Below are 22257 nucleotides of genomic sequence, written 5' to 3' on the forward strand. Positions count from 1 at the left end.
GCCCTCTACACCATCATAGACCACATTCAAGGGATGGAAGCTAGTTATCATTTTCTTAAAAAAAGAGATATAGGTTTCCGGGAACACACTGCAATGCTGATCCAAATGATGAAACTGTGTTTGAAAAATAACATCTTTATGTTTGATGGGGCAATGTATAGACAGACCCGTGGCGCGGCTATGGGTTCGGCCTTCGCGCCCAGTTTCGCGAATTTGTTTGTGGGCAAATGGGAGGAGGAACTTAGAAATGATGTCTCATTGAAAGAAGATTTTGCCAAAGTACAAACATGGATCAGATACATCGATGATTTGTTCATAGTGTGGGTTGGGAATGAAGAAGAAGCAACCAAATTTATTGAAAAACTCAATAAGAATGCATATAACATACACCTTACCCACACTATGAGTAAACATCACGTGGAATTCCTTGATACAGAAATAACGGTTGTGGAAGGTAATTTGATCTCTACACTACACAGGAAGGAGACGGCTGGCAACACCCTATTGCATGCGCTAAGTGCACATCCAGACCCATTGAAATGGAGCATCCCTTATGGGGAATTACTTAGAGCCAACAGAAACTGCACCAATGAAGAGGGTTTTGCAAAAGAACAAGAATGCATGCTGTCTAGATTTCGAGAGAGAGGCTATCCAGAGTGGGTACTGAGGAAAGCTGAAAGAAAAGCTGCAGAGGCAGATAGAGTAGAACTTCTTACCCCCAAATCAGATAACGAAAGTGGTATTACCACAAATAGAATTATCACTACCTACCACCATAGAACAGACAAGGTACGAAAAATCATTGCGGATAATTGGAACATCCTTCAATCAGACAATGTAATAGGACCTGAGCTAACTGAAAGACCCTTAATTACATACAGAAGGGGGCGTAATCTTAGGGATATCCTGGTGAAAGGGGACATCTCCGATAACAAAAAACAACATATACAGGGCCTTAAAGGATTCTATCCATGTGGATACTGTGTAGCTTGTAAATCTAGCTATATGGTCAAGGAAGTCAGTATCCCGGGACAGAACACTAAGCGCAAAATCAAACAGTTTCTCACGTGTAACACAAGCTATGTCGTTTATGTTTTAGAATGTCCTTGCCATATGCAATATGTAGGCAGCACAACTTGTATGGCCAAAAAACGCATACAGGAACACTTAAGAGCAATAACAAATGTAGATGTGCGCTACCCTGTGGCTAGACATTTTGAGGAATTTCACCAATCTAAGTCTGCATTGCTGAGATATTTTGCTGTAGAACAAGTGAATGTGGGAAAAAGAGGAGGTAATAGAACTCTAGCACTCAGAAAGAGAGAATCTAGATGGATCATGGACTTGGAAAGTAAATTCCCTGGTGGCCATAATCAAGATGAGGAACTTGTAAATCATCTGTACAATGAGTAATCATAAATTGGCTATTGGCGGATAAAACTGTATTGCAATTATGATGAAATAATTTTTGACAATAATTTTAATGCATATTTAAATTGTGTTTTTTTCTAGGAGAATAGGAAGGGAGACATCACTTTTTCAAATGCACAGCACGCCTTCCCTACCCTTTTCTCCGGCAATAGATGATATCACTACACTTGATTGAGATAAGATAATCACAACTATTCACTGATATTATTTGTACATTTTCAAGACTTCAATTGATTATATGTTTTGAAGAATTGTTTCTGTTTATATACAACCAGTAACAGATGCGGTACGACAGAGATATAACCAGTCCAAGAATGCACTTAGCACAGTGATTTGTAATAGGACCAGAGGTTATAGAAGTTATATGATGGGCAACATTGGCACTAGACCGAATGTAACATAAACAAACTACATAAGCAAACTAAACCATGGAAGGCACTAGACCTGGTTCAATTTTCATTTATATACGGTTTGATTATCAATTTGAGTCAACAAATTCTTTTTGTAAATAATAAGACTTGTGATTTGATGCCCATACAATGTTATATAACACTATGTCCAAAACGGCCCGCATGAGTGGTACATAACAATCATGTAAAGGTACAATACTGTAAATATAAGTTTGTATACACTAGCCTAAAATGGCCGATCTGTTCACATTGAGAAAGTAACCTTGGGAAAGACTGGTACGTTTTCTCTGTTCATGACACTCCCCCTATGTGGTTGTATTTAACACAGTAAAATGTTGAGTTAGGTAACGTGTGACCAAGACACACTTTGGTGTCGAAACGCGTAACGTTGACTGAGTAAATAAACATCCGTTATATCCTTACTACCGAGTGCGCGTGTTGCTTTTCTGCACATTGTGAATTAATAACACTATTAATAATAGTGCATAATGCAAACATAAACATTCAATTAAAATACATATTACACCATTAAAACAGTATTAATTAAAACTATTAAAAGTTTACTAATTAACAATTTGGGAAATAAATAAAATGATATGCAATGCAAATTATCTCCCATCCTTCTCCCTTATAAACCAAACAATGCATTACAAAATCAGAATAAAAACAATATAATAAAATACAAAATTATATAAAAACATTTATATACAATAAATAAATGTAAATCAAATGATACAATAACAAAATAAATATAGATATTATATATAACAATATTACTATATTTTTTGTCTTACCAGTGATCTTAAATCCAGTGATATTCTGGAAATTACAATATTTTTAACATGGGATTATCAACCAACTATATTGTTGAGTCGATATTATGGTGAACACCCCCCCCCCCCCCAGAAGTGATGAACACCCCACAGATGAGTAAAGCTTGCTCAGCTGAGATGATAAAAAAGTTGTTAATCGATCAAGATGTCTACAACACATTAACTGATTTGCTATTTCTTACCCTAGCCATGCTTATATTTATTTTAAAGGACGCCAGCGTGTCCTTTAATGCAATCAGCGGCAGCTCCTCTACTAAGGTGGAGGAGTGTCGCCCCACTTCTATCTGAGCAGTGTAAGCAAGAAAAAATAAAATGACAATAACAAAACATTATCATTTTATTTTTAGTAGTGACTACAGGACCCGGTTAGGGCTGGCGGGGCTGGTGTCAGAGGAAGAAGGAGTGGTTGGTGCACCATAAGTGCGCATGAGTTTGACCAGCTGCCTTGCAGGGCCGGACTGGCCATAGCGGGCACCAGGCAATCCCCCGGTGCGCCGCACGAATACGGGCCGGTTTTGGCCCCCTAGGGGCCGTTTTTGTTACTGGGGCGTTTTTTGCAGCATAGCAACCACCCCCCCGTCCACCCCCCCCCATTGGTGAGGGAGGGGGCCGGCCGAGCACTCTGCCAGGGCCGGTTGTGGTTCCCAGTTCGGCCCTGCTGCCTTGGGCCGGCCAAACAGACATGCACACATTTTTTGAAAGGTTCAGTCCTTTTGTGGGGTAGGGCCTGGCAGCAAATGAATGCCGGCCCCCGCCTTAAAAAAGCCCTTTCACATTAGTTATTTTCCATTTTTTAGTCAATTCAGGTTTACAGTCAACAGGATGTTGCAGAGTGAGGCTTGAAATTTTGCTTTTAATACTGCCATACCAGAGCCTGGCATGACATGGAGCTCCTTGTCGGCTATGTTTTAAAAGTTTACAAAGTCTGCTCCATTCAAAAAAATATTTCTCATAAACATAAAGCCAACATTAAAATCTTCTCAAATATTTTGTGAGGGTTCACTCTTTCATTCACATCATCCATTAAAACAACCATTGGTAAAGCAAATAATTTTGTGTATAGTGGAAAGTTTTATATTAACAGTTATACATTCTCCATAAACAGACATAACCATACGAGAAGTACAACACTCCTAGGAGAAACAGCCAACCTTCTCACGGAATTACCACACATTCATGTACTCACATCGAACGATGGACTTTCCCCTTTCCAGTGTGGTATGGTGTATATGTAAGTTCCATTTGTAGCACCGGGAAGCAACGCTGTTGCTTATGGGTTCCCTAGTTTAAGTGGGGTTATGCCCCTTATGTTGACATTTTTTGTTCTCTTTTTTTAAAACTGACAGACCAATGTTACATTTTCTGTGGGTGAAAATAGTTTATGATTAAATGGTTTTACTCCTGTCTCTCTACCACAAGAGTAATAAGCATTGGCATAGCCAATAGGTCTCGCTTTTGGGAACTTATAAGTGTTTAGCTATGCAACAGTTGATGTTGTTGCACCAAGGATATTGTGCTGGATAACTAAACACTCATAAGTTCCCATAGGCGAGACCTATTGGCTATGCCAATGCTTGTTTTGTTATGGGGGCTTAAATAACAGGAGGCTGAAGCTTTGGAAATAGTGCCTGTGTAACAGTTAGTGTGATAGTTAGTGAGTTAGTTTGTTAATGAGAGAGTTAGTTAGTTAGTGAGAGATTTAGTATGTTAGTGAGTGAGAGAGTGAGCTAGTGAGAGAAAAAGTTAGTTAGTGAGAGGAGAGAGAGAGAGTTAGTTAGTGAGAGAGGGAGTTATTTAGTGGGAGAGAGAGATAGTTTGAATTAGAGTTTTTAAAGAGAGTTAGATAGTGAGAGAGTTAGTGAGAGGGATTGAGATAGTTAGTTAGTTCGTTAGTGAAAGAGTAAGTTAGTTAGTGAGAGAGTGAGTTAATGAGAGAGAGAGAGTGAGAGAGCAAATAACCAGGCAAAAGGAGAGGAGGGAGCCGTGCATCAGTGGAGCAGGACAGGGGGGAGAACAGGGGAGCAAGTCAGGAGAAGAGGGATTGAGGACATAGCAACATCGGGGCAGATGGGGAGGGATCTTAGGGGCAGTTTACCAGGAGAGAGGAGAGTGAAGGGCAGAAGTGGGGCAGGAGTGGAGATGGCATGGTAACAGAGGGGTAGAAGAGAAGAGGGAGAAGAAACTGCCACCATCAAGTTATGCACAATAAAACTGATGTTTTCAAAAACAAAAACAAAAAAGTCTAATAATATGTGGTTGCCACTGCAAATCAGAACTGGCAGTTAAAATAATTTAAAAGCAGCGACTGGATGGTCATGATCACTAAGAAAATCAACAGCACGACGGTATTAAGTACAGTATTCCCCATGAAAAATAAATGTGTATTTAAAAGGAATATGATGTAAAACAACTAAGGTGCTGACGGCCTTGCCTTATATAGAAAGAAAGAAGTTCTATCTCATATTGCAGAGTCAAATGGAATAGGCGGGCTGGCAACAGCAGAACAAAGTTTCTCAGGAATAGAAAGTATTACGCTTTTCTGGTAGTCTTCCATTCAAAGACGACCCTGAGGTCTTTTCTGGAATCTAGGGGCCACGGCAGATAATCTTCCATTGCCACTTTATTTGCACATCATTTTCAGTAGCAGCAAGGCTACTTAGGTATTAATAGCTCGACAAGGAGCAACATTGTTGCTTTATCCCTAGAAGGCATGCTGGCGCTAGGCTATGAGGGCATTTAAAGACAAGGCAAAACATGTCATTCTCTGTCATTGGTAGCCACTGTAGCGCACAAACACACATGACTATGACCCTTGAGAGCTACACATGCACCTCTGAGAAACGTCCCACAGACATATGCCAGAAGCAAAATTTCCAAACATATTATAAGACCAGAGTATGCCGAACGAGCAGGCCGGTGGCAGCCAAACAGGACCAGGCAACTTCAACACTATAGACGCTTAGCTCAAAGCCGAACATTAAAAACGAAACCACTTTGCAAAGACAATTTATTTCGCCAACACATGCTGTACCTGCTCGTGGAGCTTCTCTACCCGGTACCCGAAGAGGGTCTGCTCATAACAGCCACCTAGGAGCCGTACACGCCGCTCCATGGTGCGAAAACTTTGGACAACTCAAGAGTGCGGAGAGAGAGCGTGACGCATACATGAGTAATTTGGTGCTATGCTATGACTGCTAGGTATACTCAGATGTGAGTCCCTTGCTCATTGCACCAGCAGGATTCAAGCAAGCCGGGCCGAAGACGGCTGAAATGCCAGAAACCGGTCCCCGGAAGCTTGTTTCCTTCCCAGTGTAAGAATTGGCTTTTGTAGTCTGGTCTGCCCTGTTCCCATGATGCACTGGGCCAGGGACAGACTAATTTGCATACAGCCAGGTTCTGAAACTGGGATGGTGCAATGAGCTAAAAATCGGTGTTGGATCTAGCCCTGATCTTTTGACTGGGTGAGAGTACTCTGCTTAATTCAGAGACTCTGTCCATCACCACCCCTTGTTGTAAATAATTTTGTCCACCCTAAGCGTGGAAGGGTATACTCAGATGTGAGTCCCTTGCTCATTGCACCATCAGGATTCAAGCAAGCCGGGCCGAAGACGGCTGAAATGCCAGAAACCGGTCCCCGGAAGCTTGTTTCCTTCCCAGTGTAAGAATTGGCTTTTGTAGTCTGGTCTGCCCTGTTCCCATGATGCACTGGGCCAGGGACAGACTAATTTGCATACAGCCAGGTTCTGAAACTGGGATGGTGCAATGAGCTAAAAAACGGTGTTGGATCTAGCCCTGATCTTTTGACTGGGTGAGAGTACTCTGCTTAATTCAGAGACTCTGTCCATCACCACCCCTTGTTGTAAATAATTTTGTCCACCCTAAGCGTGGAAGGGTATACTCAGATGTGAGTCCCTTGCTCATTGCACCATCAGGATTCAAGCAAGCCGGGCCGAAGACGGCTGAAATGCCAGAAACCGGTCCCCGGAAGCTTGTTTCCTTCCCAGTGTAAGAATTGGCTTTTGTAGTCTGGTCTGCCCTGTTCCCATGATGCACTGGGCCAGGGACAGACTAATTTGCATACAGCCAGGTTCTGAAACTGGGATGGTGCAATGAGCTAAAAAACGGTGTTGGATCTAGCCCTGATCTTTTGACTGGGTGAGAGTACTCTGCTTAATTCAGAGACTCTGTCCATCACCACCCCTTGTTGTAAATAATGCTATGACTGCAGCATAAAAAGAAGACATCTTGGAAGGGAGTCAGGTTAAGGAAATAAGTAGAGCTATGCCACATATTTATATTTATCTGTACAGAAATCTCGTAGCAAAGATTTGTACATAATGGCAATTAATCATGTAGCGAAACTTGTGAAATATTACATTTATCTATCCCGGCTGTGATACGTAGATTTTCAATCAGTCGGCGATCATTAACAGACACTACTAAAAGCTTTAAAAATGAATACAATTCACGAAAAAGTACCATTCTTTCAATGTTCTTTGTGCTAGCAAATTGGATAAACCATATTACTAAAGGTTGTCTGCCTTTCGTTTTATTTGTCGTATGTACATGAGGCTTAAAGAATCAGTCCACTTTCTCTGCAGTGAGGAACAAAGGCTCGTGTGAGTAAGAGGCTGCACGGCTTTCTTTGATGAACATGGCGCACAGGGAGGAGAGCGAACAAATCGGGTGCTATTAAGCATAAATAATAAAAAAAAATGCATTTGCATGTGCATAAATTACAAGTGTGGTGTCCAAAGTGCTTGATTACATTGAAGCGCTTACTAAGTGGGACAGTGTCATGCAGCATGTAATGGGCTGGCTCACACGTGTTTGGTGAAAAGCGCTCATAATGAAAACAACCGTGGCCCCGCGGCGGCGAAAGTGAAAGCCCATCATGCATGTACGACGTTTACCTTCTTTTCAAGCTCGTACTTGTGCTCGGCTGTTTTGAAGCACACTAGTGCTTGTGGCGGCATCCGACTTGCGGGAGCAAGCGGCGGCCAATTAGCACGTGCGCCGCTACTCGCTCCCACCATGTGGATGCCGCCACAAGCACGAGTGTGCTTCAAAATGAGCAGACTGATGGCTAAACGCCCTCCTAGTGCAGCGCATGCGCCCTGCCTAGGCGAGACCTAAAAAAAAGAGGCTCAAACAAATGACCCTGCTTTTCTATGAACATTAATTGGAACTCAAATATTGCCCCTATTGACTAAGGCATAATTCTTAGGATTATAGGTGTAAGTATCTCATGTCAAATATTGTGAAACCGTTCCTGGTTGACGGGGTGTATTATACAGGTGCATTCAAAATATAATTAATTTTTTTTACAAGATAGAGCACTGGAAAGACCCCTTCTTCCTAGAACATATACACCGTGTGCAAAGCAGGGCAAGCTGCCCTCCTTCAGTGGAAAGGGACATCTGGGGCAGTGGTAGCAGTGCAAGCTTTTTCCATTGCAGGATATATCAAAATAGAGCTACAGCAGTCTTTGCTTCCTCACAGAACAGGATCAGCTCAACACAAGGTTCTCTCTCACACTGAAGCAAGAAAGTACAACTGTACATTTCCCACAAGACATATTCAGTTTGGCAGACAAGTGCAAGCTTTCATTGTTCGCAGAACATGTACATTTAAGGCATGAGTGATATGTAAGTTAACGAGAGTGGTTGTTTAGCTCACTGAGTATACTGTATGATTGAATGACTGGATGAATATATGAGTTTCAGCACAATTTTCCAGATATTTCAGATCGGCTGCCTAAAAGTCGAGCTCGGACTGTAACAGAGGGCAATCAAGCAGTGCCTGATGGACTGGTCTGGTAGGTCAGTTTGTGGGCTGGCATTTGGCTGTTTGTGAGGTGGTTTTATTGTCTGCTGTCCCAGTTGTTTTTGTTGATTTCCCAGATGTTTAAGCAACCATTGCTTGCAGCAAGCTCAAATCCATGCAGTCTTTCACACCTTGCAAAAGACTTATACAGGGTGCCTGTACAAGGTCAAAAGTGCCCCAGTTTGCAAACATTGGCCACTTTTTTTAGCAATCCAATTCGCTAATGGGAGCCACTTTTATATTGGTGTCTGCGACAATTTTCTGTCCCAGACCTACCCTGGTGAAAGTTCTGCTGTTGTCAATCAGAGATCGGCTGTTTCTGCTTATTTTATGTTTTTCTAATCATTGAGAAGTAGCTGTAATATCGGAGGTAATTGCTATTTGGAGTGGGCCGGCAACATCCTAGCCTAAGTTACTATACTTTAACCAGACACACAGGTGGCAGCCTCTTTAGAATGCTCACTTACGAGGTGCTGTGTAGTCCCAGACTCGGTGTTGCACCTGTTCAAATTGTTGAGGACCACTGCTGCGTATTAACATACAAATATTACAGCTGTAAATAAGAAACAGGGCAGTGCATTGCATGCAAATGTGAATGCATCCAAGTAGTAAAGTTGTGCGAGAAACTAGAACTTCATGCCAGGCTCAAGCCTGAAGCCTGGCTCAGCTTGATGTCCTCTTGGAACCTCGAGCCCATAATGAGGCAAGTTTTTATGTGTCTTCTACCTGTCACCCTCCCTCTAACGAGGATGTGTGGCGTTATGGCCAGAGCTGCCGACTTTGGAACTGGGGAACCACGTTTGAGTCTGTGGTCGTCTCAACATACTGTGATTAGGTGGATAATCACAATCTCTCCTTAGCTATAAAGAAATGAACGTGAACTAGTGTAATGTAACTGGTGCTCATGTAAAGCGCTCCAATGCCTTTTGGTCGAGTTTGCGCTACACAAACACTGCAGAAAAATGCAAAAAGAAGTAAAAACAAAGAGTTAACTTAGAAAAGAAAAGGCAGACAGATACACATTTGGTGACTGATTTGTACGACGTAAATCAAGAACGCCTGCATAAATCACAACTTCCTCTCTTGAATTGTGTGATCTTAGGCAAATATTTTATTTCACTAAAACACCTTATTCTTCATTATTGCACATGAAAACACTTTCGAATATTTGAGTTCAGAATATCTGTTCTACAAAAACCTATTGTGTTTTATTTAATAGAATAACATTTTGCTCTAAAATAATCTGTGCCACTACATGGTCTCCATGGCAACTGTCTTACCTCTTAGTTCACCAATGGTTTATGTTTAAAAACTGTAAGTTTTAAAAAGTACTTCTCAGTGCAGTGTGATAATGTGTCATATTAACGTCAAAGCTTCCACGTGTTAAAGAAATACACTTTTTTGTACTTTGATGAGACTTTATCATATTTTACGTGTTGTGTGTTGTATGATTTAAATAGAAACATTCTCAGGACTCCTGCACAGGCTATAAGGGCCAAGCCAGACCCTTGGCTCGACTCTCCTTGTTAATTTGTTGGCTCACCCACTTCTACCAAGTAGTGATGTGCTGTCAAGTTACAATGTAGCAATTCGACGTAGCATCTTTGGTTACCAAACTAAAACAAACACCATGTATTGTCACATTGTCCGTTAGTAATTAGATGTTTGTCGCCATGATGCGGAAGAATGTACAGTATGTGATATTTTAATGTGTGTAAATAGTCCGGGGCTAATGAGATTTTCCTATGCAGGTTTACCACGCATGTGACACTACCACCCAAGTCTTCACCACGCAAAATTACAACAACAAATATGCCTTTACAAAATATACCATTACAAGTAATTTCGTTGTAAAGGCATGAATGGTAAATGCATATTCATTGCTAAAGTTTTAAAGGTAAGTATATGTAGGTATTAAGGGGCCGTTTACGATGTTGGGCAGAAAGCTTCCTCCCAACAGTCAGAATTTTCTCGACCGTGTCAGAGCCCTTCTGACCAACTCGGTCGGTTTACATTCCGACAGACTGATTACGATGTTCGCTGTCGGAACGTAAACCGCGCAGTTATTTGGAATCGGTTCCGACTGGCTCTTGGAGTATCAGCGTCGGTCAGAACCCTATTGTACACCCCTATGGACAGCGCTTCCATCCTCGGGATTACGATGTTGGTTTCCAACAGCCTTTCTGTGCTGGCCTTACCGACACAAAAAGGCTGTCGGATCGTGACTTGGGGGGCCCATAGCAGGCCCCTCTAGCCCCCTTGGCCTACGGTTGGTGGCCCCTGTAAAACCCTGCACTGTGTGGCTGGCACAATGGGGTGCCCACGACAGGGTGCAGGATTTTACACAAACACCCCATTTCCCCATAGGAGCCTGTGTTATGGCCGGTTGTCGGACAGAACACAAGCTCCCATAGGGAACAATGGGAATCTGACCGAACAGTTTTTCAGTCGCATCGTAATCGGGCAGGTGGAACTGCCACCGCAAGCCGATCGGTCCAGATTCCGAGTCTGTGTCGGGCAGAGGCTTTCCACCCGACTTCGTTATCTCCCCTTAAGTGTTTTCAGTATTAAGGGCCTGATTTTGATGTCAGTCGGAAAGACCGACATTGTTTATTCGAAATCTGACCCCTGTGTTTCAATGACGGTGGTGATAGTCCAAACCGGCTGGAAAATCCGACTCGGTTCCAACAGACTCAAGGAGCTTGTCGTCCGGTTGGAAACTGATCATAATCCCTTAAGTATGGCATTTCCGCCGTCGGGATTATGATGTTGGTTTCCGACAGCCTTTCCATGTCGGCTTTTCTAACATGAAAAGGCTGTCAGAAAGCGACTTTGGGGGCCTCTAGCAGGGCACCCGTCCCTCCGTGGCCTCCGGTTGTGGCCCTGAGGGGGGCACCATAGATCCCTGCACCATATGGCAGGCACCATGAGGTATGCAGGTATTGATACAAACCCCATTTCTCAATGGGAGCTTGTGCTGTGGGCAGTGATATAATTTGAGATGCCATCAGTGATGTCACTGACCCTGTTATGAGTGATGTAATATGTGAGTGGATGTCTATGGTTTTTTAAAATTCTATTTCCTAAAAATAACATCCCTGTAACCTTTTGTTTTTTCAGTGAATATCTAAAGTTTTTCAAATTCTATTTCCTAACTATAACGTCCAATGTAACCTATGATTTTTTTATTGAATTTTTAAGGTTTTTAAATTGTATTTTCTATTTATAATGGCTTTATAATGTGTTTTTTTTATAACCTTGTATTTTCTTCAGTGGATTAATAAGCTTAGCCTTCTTTTTCTTGCATTGACGTCGTAAATGGTGCATGTTTTTGAGGAGAATTAAAACATATGTATAGACAGATGTTACTTAATGGCAGACACTAGTTGTTTAGTAATGTAGACTTTATATTTGAGTTTGTATGATGGTTTTGTGGAAAAACCTCTTCAATGTGGTGTTTTATATATTTGCAGTGACTCTGCAGACCACGTCGTTGTCGGTAGTCGGGAAGTGCACGTGTTTTTTTAAAACTCAGGAACACATACTTACACATATTTTAATTAATATTTGACACAAATCGATTGATTGATATAGGGGCCAGATGTACTACCCATCTTTTCATGCGCAAATGGGTTTGCGAACCTGTTTGCGCATGCAAAAACATCATGGGCCATGTACAAAGCCTATTTAAGTCATAATTTATTTGCGACTTGCTAAATAGGTTTTGCGACTTGCTATTTGGAAGAGGCGCTCCCTTCCAAATAGCGAGTTTCAAAACCATATACTAATGTTTTGCGACCGCAATTGCAGTTGTAAATCACTCGCAATTACCACCTACTTCAAGTAGGGGGTAATGCATTCACAAATGGGAAGGGGTTTCCAGGGGACCACTTTCCCTTTGCAAATGCATGCAAAAATATTTTTTACGGGCAGGCAGTGGTCCCAGGGACCACTGCCTGCCCTTAAAAAATTAAACAAAAATGTTTCATTGAAAAGAAAAAACTTCTTTATTTCAAAACAGTCTGAGACATGGTGGTCTGCTGAACCCAACAGGCCACCATCCCTGGGAAGGCCTGTCATTCCCAATGGGCTTGCAAATTCTGAGAGGCTCGTTAATATTAATGAGCCTCGCAATTTGCGACCCCATTGGGAATCGCAAACAGTGTCAAACACACTTTGTACATTTTATTGAGGGGGTGTCTGCAATTTTCTGCTGTGATTTTCACAACTTTGTTATACAAATGGCATCTCAGCCACCAGAACAACAACAGGTTGGAGACCAGCAGAAGCAGGACGACTAAGAAGTGCAGGAAGTACATTCTGAGGAGTCTGAAGATGAGGGGCCTCCACAGGAAAAAACAGCATAGCATGGGAGTTTTTCACAATACCTTCTGGAAAATACAAAACTGTGGCTAAAATTGTGCAAATGCACAATTTTGTGAGAAGAATGTTTTGAGAGGCACAAGTAAAAAATACTCTTGTGGAACATCTTCAATGCTCTACTACCTGAAAACTTTCCATAACAGCTGATTGAAAGCTGCAAAGAGGCAACGAGAACTGAACAATCATCTACCGCTTATGCAAGTGCATCAACACCTGGACAAAGAGTGCCTTCAGAAGTACAACAACAGTCTGTAGCTATCGCTCCAGAATGTATCCGGATGGGAACTTATTGTATGGACTGTGACGTTGTGGTTAGTGCTGGTGAGCAAAGCATAGCGGTTTTCCGCAACACTTGCAAAACTCACTGTTGATTTGCTCTTTGGGTCCTTGCTGTATTGTTATGTTTTTGAGTGCTTCTTCAATTATTTCCACTGCCAGTTGCAGTGAATGTTTGCATCATAAACGAAAAACAAAATTAGAGTTGAAAAATCACAAAAAAACCTCAAAAAAATAAAAAAATAAAATGTTTTACAGTTTAAAAAAAAAATGAATAAATTAATGAATGAGTGTATAAGTATGTCTATAATGATTGCAATAGTAAATGGCTGGTGTATCGATGGTTGCATATGCACAGCACTGGGGTATGAATGTTAGAATGAATGCATAAGTAATGCATGGATTGTTGAACGAGTGCATGAGTCGTGGATGGATTGTACAATGAGTATATGAGTGGTGGATGGATGAATGAATGAGTGATGCATGGGTGATTTAAGGAGTGCATGAGTGCTGCATGTATGATGTAATGAGTGGATGAGTGGGGTATGGAAGAATGAATGAATGCATTAGTGCTACATGGATAATGGAAGGAGTGAATGAGTGGTGCATGGATGATTGAATGAGGGCATAAGTGGTGCATGGATGATTGAATGAGTGCCTGAGTAGTGTATGGATGGCTGAATGAGTGCATGAGTGTCGCATGTATGATTGAATGATTGCATGAGTGGTGCATGCATTAATGAAGGAGTGCATAATCGTGCATGGATAATTGAATGAGTGCATACGTGGGGACTGGATGATTAAATTAGTGCATGAGTGGTTGGATAACTGGATGTTGAGTGCCTGGGTGATTGGATGAGTGCATGTGTACTGACTGGGTGATTGGATGGGTGCATGTGTATTGCCTTGGTGATTGGATGAGCGCATGGTTGGTGTATACATGATTGGATGAGTGAATGCGTAGTGCCTGGATGATTTAATGAGTATATGTGTAGTGCATGTGTGATTCGATGAGTGCATGTGTTGTGCCTGGGTGATTCAATGAGTGCATGAGTAGTGCATAGGTGATTGGATGAATGTATGGGTAGTGGCTGAGTGATTGGAAGAGTGCATGGGTAGTGCCTGGGTAATTGGATGAGTACATGGGTATTGTGTAATTGTATGAGTGAATGTGCAGTGCCTGGATGATTGGATGAGTCTAAATGCAGTGCATGGGTGAATGGATAAGTGCAAGTGTAGTACCTTGGTGAATGGATGAGTGCAAGTTCAGTGCCTGGTGAATGAATGAGTACAAGTGTAGTGCCGGTGTGAGTGGATGAGTGCATGGGCAGTGCCTGGGTGATCGGATGAGTTAATGAGTAGTGTCTGGGTATTTGGATGAGTGCATACACTGTGCCAGGATGTTTGGATTAGTGCCTCGGTATTTCCTGAGTGACTTAATGATTGCAAATGTAGTGCCTGTGTGATTGGTTGAGTGCAAATGCAGTGCCTGGATGATTGCATGACTGCCTGGATAGTGCCTGAGTGAATGGATGAGTGCATGGGTAGTACCTGGGTGAATAGATAAGTGCAAGTGTAGTGCCTGGGTGAATGGGGGAGTGCAGGTGCAGTGCCTGGGTGAATGAATGAGTAAAAGTACAGTGCCTGGGTGAATGAATGAGAACAAGTGCAGTGCCTGGGTGAATGCATCAGTGCAAGTGTAGTGCCTTGGCGAATGAATGATTGCAAGTGCAGTGCCTGGGTGAATGAATGAGTACATGTGCAGTGCCAGGGTAATTCCATGACTGCTCGAGCACGAATGTCCCCCTGTCCTAGTCCAATGGCAGAGCGGCAGGTCGGGGGACGGAGCCCAGGGCAGGAGCACCCGTCCCTGATCCCCTTGACCCGGCCATATATCCTGGGCCCGGACGCACAGGGGAGGCCTGCCTGGGCCTGAGGGCCCCGACCCTGGCACTTTGCCACACGGCGTGCCAAGGACGAAGCTCCGGACTGGGGCCAGTTGGGGAGGAGGTTGCTGCCCAGTCCTGGCCCATCTGGCAACCAGTTGAGAGCCTCCGGGCTGTGAACAAGACATCCGGACTCCCAGGGTAACCCAGCAATCTGGTAGAGCCGTTGGAAAGCATTGGGCATGACCAGATGGCTGAGGGGATGTGCGCGACCAGATGACCGGGCCCGAAAGACGGCAATCTGCGTCTTAACGAAGGGGCTTCGCCTGCCCTTGGAGGGCTCTGTGCCCCAGCTGGGCCTCAGACACAGAGCTGCAAGGGGTTGTCCCTGCATGATCTCTGACCCGGGGCCCGGAGGCACCTTGACTCGCAGGCAAAGCAGAGGAGGCCTGCCAGGGCCTGACGGATCCCCCGTCCCAGCCCCTTGGCAGAGCGGCAGGTTAGGGGATAGAGCCCAGGGTGCGGAGCACCTGCCGTAGGTGCCTGCTGAGGCAGAACAGTGATCCAGCGCCCCCGGGGATGGGACACAGGGAGAGGCAACCACCACAGGTGGAGCGATCCACAGGAAGGGCCTGGCTTGTATCCAGAGACGCCGCTACCGCTGTGGGCCCCTTGCGCACTTTGAACTGGATTCGAGCTAGCTTGGCGGATAAGGGATGTTACCCTGCAACCGGTCCCAGGATGCTTGTTTCCGGTCCAGGGAAGAAGTGGCTTGGCAGTTTGGGTTGGACTATTCCCATGAGGAATAGGATCAAGACTCATTTGCATATGGCTGGGTCTGAACTGGGGTGGCAAAGTGAGCTAAAGAACGACTGTCTTCACGACTCCCAATCCGGATTTAGATCTGGTTATAGCATTGAGACTGCCATTTTGGAAGCAGCGGAATCCATTTGTGAGGCCTAAGACCAGGGCAGTTCTGCAATGCTTGTGCTTTGGATTTATCCGCAGCTTTTGATACAGTGTCTCACCATTTCCTACTTGACCGACTTGAGCTCCTGGGAGTGTCAGGTACCATGCTGGCCTGGTTCCGCTTGTTTTTTGAGGGCGGTCGCAGCAAGTGCTGCTCCATTCCTACGTCTCCTCACCAAACCCCTTTTGTGTGGGGTTCCTCAGGGTTCCGCTCTGACCTCCACGTTGTTTAATGTTTATCTGACCCCGCTTGCTTCTTTAGTCACGCTATGGGGAGTGAAAACAATCTCCTATGCGGATGATACTCAGCTAGTATTCTCTTTTAAAGAGCACTCAGAGGTAGCTTTTAACAACTTTAAGAACTGTCTGGTTAACATCTCAACCTGAATTGTTGCTTGAAATTAAATGCCAACAAAACGGAGGTATTATTTTTTAATCAACCTTCTCCTGCGACATCCAATCTCTGGTGGCCACCGGAGCTAAACCCCCTCCTATCCCAGTGGATTCTGCTAGGAATCTAGGTTTTAAATGTGATACCTTCCTCTCTTGCAAAGCCCAGATCTGCCAAGTTTCCTTGGCCTGCTTCTGGAAACTAAGGGCCAGATGTAGGTAGGCAAATACCAGTTGGTAACGGCCGAAATTACTGAATTTCAGCCGTTACCGACTGGTATTGGGCATTTGAGATGTAGAAGCCCAAAAAAGACTGATTCAGTAAATACGAATTGGTAATTTACCGATTCGGAATTTACCGAATCAGAATTTACCGAATTCTTATTTACCGAATCGGTAAATAAGAAATGGTAAAAAATGAGAATAGAGATGTAGGTAACTTCTGAAATACCGAATTTCATGAAATTCGGTATTTAAGAGTCGGTAATTACCATGGATTGAAAGCAGGTGGTAACCAGGTGCAGGCTATAAAAAAGGCCCCAAAATGCAACAGTGTGACCAGAATGGCGGCATTCTACATGATAGCAAGGCGGCTACAGGCAGCAGGAGAGAGGGTCTGGAGACGGGAGGAGCAAGTCTACAGACTGCGGATAACGCTCTTCCAACTCACTGAGGCAGAGATCTTGCAAAGGTACAGGCTACACCCCCACACCATCCTGGACTTGATTAGGGATCTGCACCCACTCCTGGAGCACCCAACACCAATGGCGCACGCCATCCCTCCCCATGTGCAGGTGCTCTGTAGCCTACACCTGCTTGCATCTGGGAGTTACCAGGGGGTGATAGCTGCGGTAGGTGGGGTGTCCCAGAGCTGCCTGTCACGTTTCTTCCGGAAGTTCCTAGAGGCCATGATGCAGAGAATGCATCATTACATTAGCTTCCACACATGCAGAACTGCTAAAGACCAAGACTGACTTCTATCAACTGGCACAGTTCCCACACGTCATCGGCTGTATTGATGGCACACACATCCCAATCTGCCCACCTGCTGCCACAGAGTACATTTACAGAAACAGAAAGTCAACCCACTCTATCAATGTGCAGGTAATCTGTGATGCTGCCAACATTATCACAGACATTGTGGCCAAATTCCACGGGAAGCACCCACGACTCCTACATCTTTCAGAACAGTGGGATCTACACACGCCTGACAGCAGGGGAATTTGGAGAAGGATACCTGCTAGGTAAAACACTGCGACACACCCTGATAGATATTGCAGATGTATGTGTTGGTGCGCATGTGATTAATGGCTCTCTCATTACCAAATAGGTGATAGCGCATATGCCGTCCGCTCGTTCATCCTGACACCCTACCTGAACCCATCAACCCCAAGCGAGAGACGATACAACGTGGCACACAAATCTACTAGGAACGTTGTGGAGCGCACCGTTGGGCTGTTAAAAAGCAGGTTCCGCTGCCTCCACAAAAGCGGAGGCGCACAGCGGTACTCACCACTCATCTGCTGTAAGAACATTGCAACTTGGGCAATGTTGCACAACCTTGCGACCAAGAAAGGTACAGAAGTGGAATTAAGTGATTATGAGGACCACGATGACGAATGTGCACAGCCTGAGCCCAACACAGCAGGAGTGGCGCCAGCAACAAATGGGAGACAGAGACGGGCAGAGAACACATGCAACTACTTTTAAGTAAGTAAAGAGACACAGCCAGGTGGAGTATGTGCCCAATGTAGTTCCACAAGTACTGAAAGTCACAAATGTGCAACACAAATGGTATCCATAAATAATGGGAGTCTTGGGTCATTTCCTCATTCAAGGTCATGGACTGTGGGCAGCAATAGTCATTTTCGACCACGCCTACTGGTGCCAGATGAAATTGGCTGGCTGTCCTCATTGGGTGTGTGGGCAGTGGGAGCACCATGGAGCCTGCTGCTCCTCCGTGTCTCAGCAATAGGGGGGGGTTGTCATGCTGCTTCTACTGGTGCTTTCCTCGCTCTCAGGTACATCCAGAGCAGCAATATGTGCTGACTGCGCATTAAACAGCACCTCTACAGCACTCATCACCCTTGCACGGCCCCCGGACAACTCATTGCTGCTATGTGCTACGCCCTCTTGCATGTTCACGCATCGCCTGCAAAGAAGGGAAGTGGCTGTGGCCAGGCGGTTGACTGCCTTAGTGTGTTGCTGTGCTTGCTGCCAATCCTTCCGCCTTGTATTCCTGTCCTGGTCAAGTTTGGTGCACAAGAGCAGTACGGACTGTGACATGTCCCGCATCCCTGCAGCCATCTCCCTCATGCCTGATGCCATCTCCCTGTTTCCATCCACCAATGCGCTGATGCTCTTTCCTATTGTTGCCATGTTTTCAGTCAGGTTCCTCATCTGGTGTTGCACCGACTGGATGGCCTTCCCCTGCATACGTTGTATTTTTACCATGCTATTCTCCAGTCCACGGAAGACACTGGGACCCTCCACATGTTGTGAAGCACTGCTGTTTCTGGGCCTGCGGCGTATGGTACCTGTGCGGGCACCCTCAGTGCGGACTGCTGTATGGCGGTGCTTTCTTCACCAGCCAAGGTCGGTGTCTCATCCCCCACCATGTCACCAGCTGATGGCTCTATTTGAACTAGTTTGGCAACTACATGCCTCTTGCTCTTTTGAACTGCAGGTGTTGTGTTAGGCGGTGATGCAGGCAGTTCAGGTCAGGACAGTAGTAGAGGGGAGCCAAAACGCTCTGGGGAGGCCTGCAGCTGTGGTGACATTTGCAGGTCTTGGGAGGCTGGCTGTGCTGTTGGTGCACCAGTGTCCTCTGTGGTATTCCCAGCACTTGTGCTTGCCTCCTGTGTGTCCTCCCTCTGTGGTGCACTGGCTTCCATCTCCCTGGTACGCCTGCGAGATGTCTCGCCTGTGGACATAAAAGCCTACATTAGCTCTGTGTTCCTGCAGCACTGCTTATACAATTAAATTGTAATCACTGAAACACTGTAGCTATTGCCTCAGCTTGCTTATCACTGATGTGTGTCGCATGCCTTGTGGCTTGGTATGCTGTATGACATGGTAGGTGTTTCAATGACTACATCTCCCATAATGCAATGCTGGTTTATATTGCTACCTCTACTGGAGTGGGGTTAACACTGCCACATAGGGGAAAGGGAAGGGGATGGGGTGGGGGTGATTGCTGTGTATGCTTCTTACCTTTTCTGGTGGCAGCTCTGGCTGAGCTGTTTGCATCTCCCAGTCCACAGACGCTCTCTGGTTCAATGGTGAACTCCACCAGGTCCTCCAGCTCAGTCCGGGCAGGTGCTCTGTTCCTCCCTCCTCCAGTAAGGATCGCCTGTTTGTGGAGCTCTGCAATCTTTCGCACTGGCGTAGCTAGGGGGGTGCGGTGGGGGCAGTCCGCCCCAAGCTGCACTATTTTGGGGGCGGCAGCTGCGTGGTCCTGGTGGCCAGCCCAGGATTTACTTAGGCACATAGTCGAGCAGCACTGCACACGTCACGTGTATGTAAGTGCACTGTGCAAGTTAGGATAGGACTGCACTTGTTCATTCAGTTTCTCTGAAGCATTCCGATGCCCGACGTTGACTGCAGTGCTCCCAAAAAGTCAAATATCCTCCTATGTTCGCCCCGCCCGTCTCTCTGCTCTCGTCTCCGTCCATGTGTGCTTTGGTATGCGAGGCTCACTCCCAGCGCCGCAAAAAATTCAGTTCATTACATTTTGTGGACTAGCAAGAAGGACCCCAAACATGTCTCATGTGGAAACCGGAAGCACTCCCATAGCCACAGAGGAAAACAGACTGCTGGGTAAATAGAACAGGGAAAGAAAGAAGGAATGTTGGAAGAAAAGGGTGAAAAAAAGGAAGTAGGGATGATGGAGTAGGAGGATGAATGGATATGTGGATGAATGAGTGGGTGAAAGAAGAAGTGAATGATGATGGATGGACACATGAAAGTATAACACAGGGATGGGTAGATAGGTGAGTGCGTGAATGGATAGGTGGATGGACAAGTGAAAGGATGGCAGAACAAATGGATGAATAGTTGAGTGAATGAATAGTTGGAGGGACAGCTGAAAGGAGGATAGAGTAAAGGGCTGGATGAGTGGGCGAAAGATCTGTGAATGGAAGTCGTAGTGGATGGATGATGAATGGATGGCAGGGTGAATAGATGGGTGGCAAAGTGAATGAATGTATGGATGGATGGCAGATTGGATGGATGGCAAAGTAAATGAATGGATGTGTGGCAGTGTGAATGGATTTAAGGCAAAGTGACTGAATGCATGATTGGATAGCAGAGTGGATGGATTGATGAATGAATGAATGGCAGGATGGATGGCAGAGTGGATAAATGGATGGATGGATGAGCAGATGGATGGCAGAATGGATGGATGGTGGAGGGGATTGATGCATGGCAGTGTGGATGAATGGGTGGTTGAATAGCAGAGTGGGTGGACTGATGGATGAATGAATGGCAGAGTGGATGGGTGGTTGAATGAATAGATAGAGTTGATGAATGGATGGGTGGCAGAGTGGATGGATGGTGAATGGATGGCAGAGAGGGTGAATGACAGAGTGGATTGATGGATGGATGGAAGAGAGGATAGGATGATGGATGGATGGCAGAGTAGGCTGATGGACGGCTGAGTGGATGAATGGAAGAGGTAATGAATTGATGAAAGGATATCAGTTGATCGATGAATGGCAGAGGTGATGGTAAGATAAAAGAGTGGAGGATGGATGCAAAGAGAATGGATGGCAGAGTGAATAGATCAATGGGTGGCAGAGTGGATGGTTGGTTTTTAGACTGTATGGATGGGCAGATAGATGGCATAATAGATGGATGGCAAATTGGATGGATGGATAGATAGATAAATGGATAGAATGAGGAAATATTGAATGATGGATGAAAGAATGAATGGATGATAGAATCTAAAGGTGAAATAGTGGATGCCAGTAGGTGGATGGAAGGGTGAAAGAATGAATAGATAGATGCATGGATGGAAGGGATAATGAAGCTGTTCTATTGCTATAGCTTTGCTTATGTTTCTAAATACTGTTGTTGTTTGGTAGAGTGTGGGTGTAGAGTGTGACCTATGTGGGAGTTGTTTTGGTGTTGTGCTTGATGTCTAGTGGGTGGTTTTACTGCTGTGGTCTTCTAGCAGCAGTTCAGTATGGAGAGGTGTAAGAGGAGGAAGGGAAGGAAGGGATACATTTACTCATGCATTTAGCTACCATTTTAGTGCTGGTGGGCCTTCATCAACTGAGACTTGACCTTCGAGGTTTGCGCTAGGCTTACGCCGCAGTTTCACACCCTTTCTTATGCAGTGGAGTAGAGAGTGGCGTTGTTAGGCGGTGATGCAGGCAGTTCAGGTCAGGACAGTAGTAGAGGGGAGCCAAAACGCTCTGGGGAGGCCTGCAGCTGTGGTGACATTTGCAGGTCTTGGGAGGCTGGCTGTGCTGTTGGTGCACCAGTGTCCTCTGTGGTATTCCCAGCACTTGTGCTTGCCTCCTGTGTGTCCTCCCTCTGTGGTGCACTGGCTTCCATCTCCCTGGTACGCCTGCGAGATGTCTCGCCTGTGGACATAAAAGCCTACATTAGCTCTGTGTTCCTGCAGCACTGCTTATACAATTAAATTGTAATCACTGAAACACTGTAGCTATTGCCTCAGCTTGCTTATCACTGATGTGTGTCGCATGCCTTGTGGCTTGGTATGCTGTATGACATGGTAGGTGTTTCAATGACTACATCTCCCATAATGCAATGCTGGTTTATATTGCTACCTCTACTGGAGTGGGGTTAACACTGCCACATAGGGGAAAGGGAAGGGGATGGGGTGGG

General features: G+C 45.0%; 1 long non-coding RNA gene across 3 annotated transcripts in view; it reads left to right on the forward strand.

Annotated features, from left to right (window-relative positions):
- LOC144823416 (uncharacterized) overlaps positions 1-22257 on the forward strand; it is a 386557-nt gene that overhangs the window by 243304 nt on the left and 120996 nt on the right. Inside the window, exon 5 of one of the 3 annotated variants that reach the window (XR_013608786.1) lies at positions 1513-2191. The exons of the other annotated variants lie outside the window; for them this stretch is intronic. This is a non-coding gene — a long non-coding RNA (uncharacterized LOC144823416). Of the gene's footprint in view, positions 1-1512; positions 2192-22257 lie in introns of those variants that run through there. 3 annotated transcript variants of the gene reach the window in all.

The sequence above is a fragment of the Lissotriton helveticus genome, chromosome 3_1, assembly GCF_964261635.1.
Source record: "Lissotriton helveticus chromosome 3_1, aLisHel1.1, whole genome shotgun sequence".
NCBI lineage: Eukaryota > Metazoa > Chordata > Amphibia > Caudata > Salamandridae > Lissotriton > Lissotriton helveticus.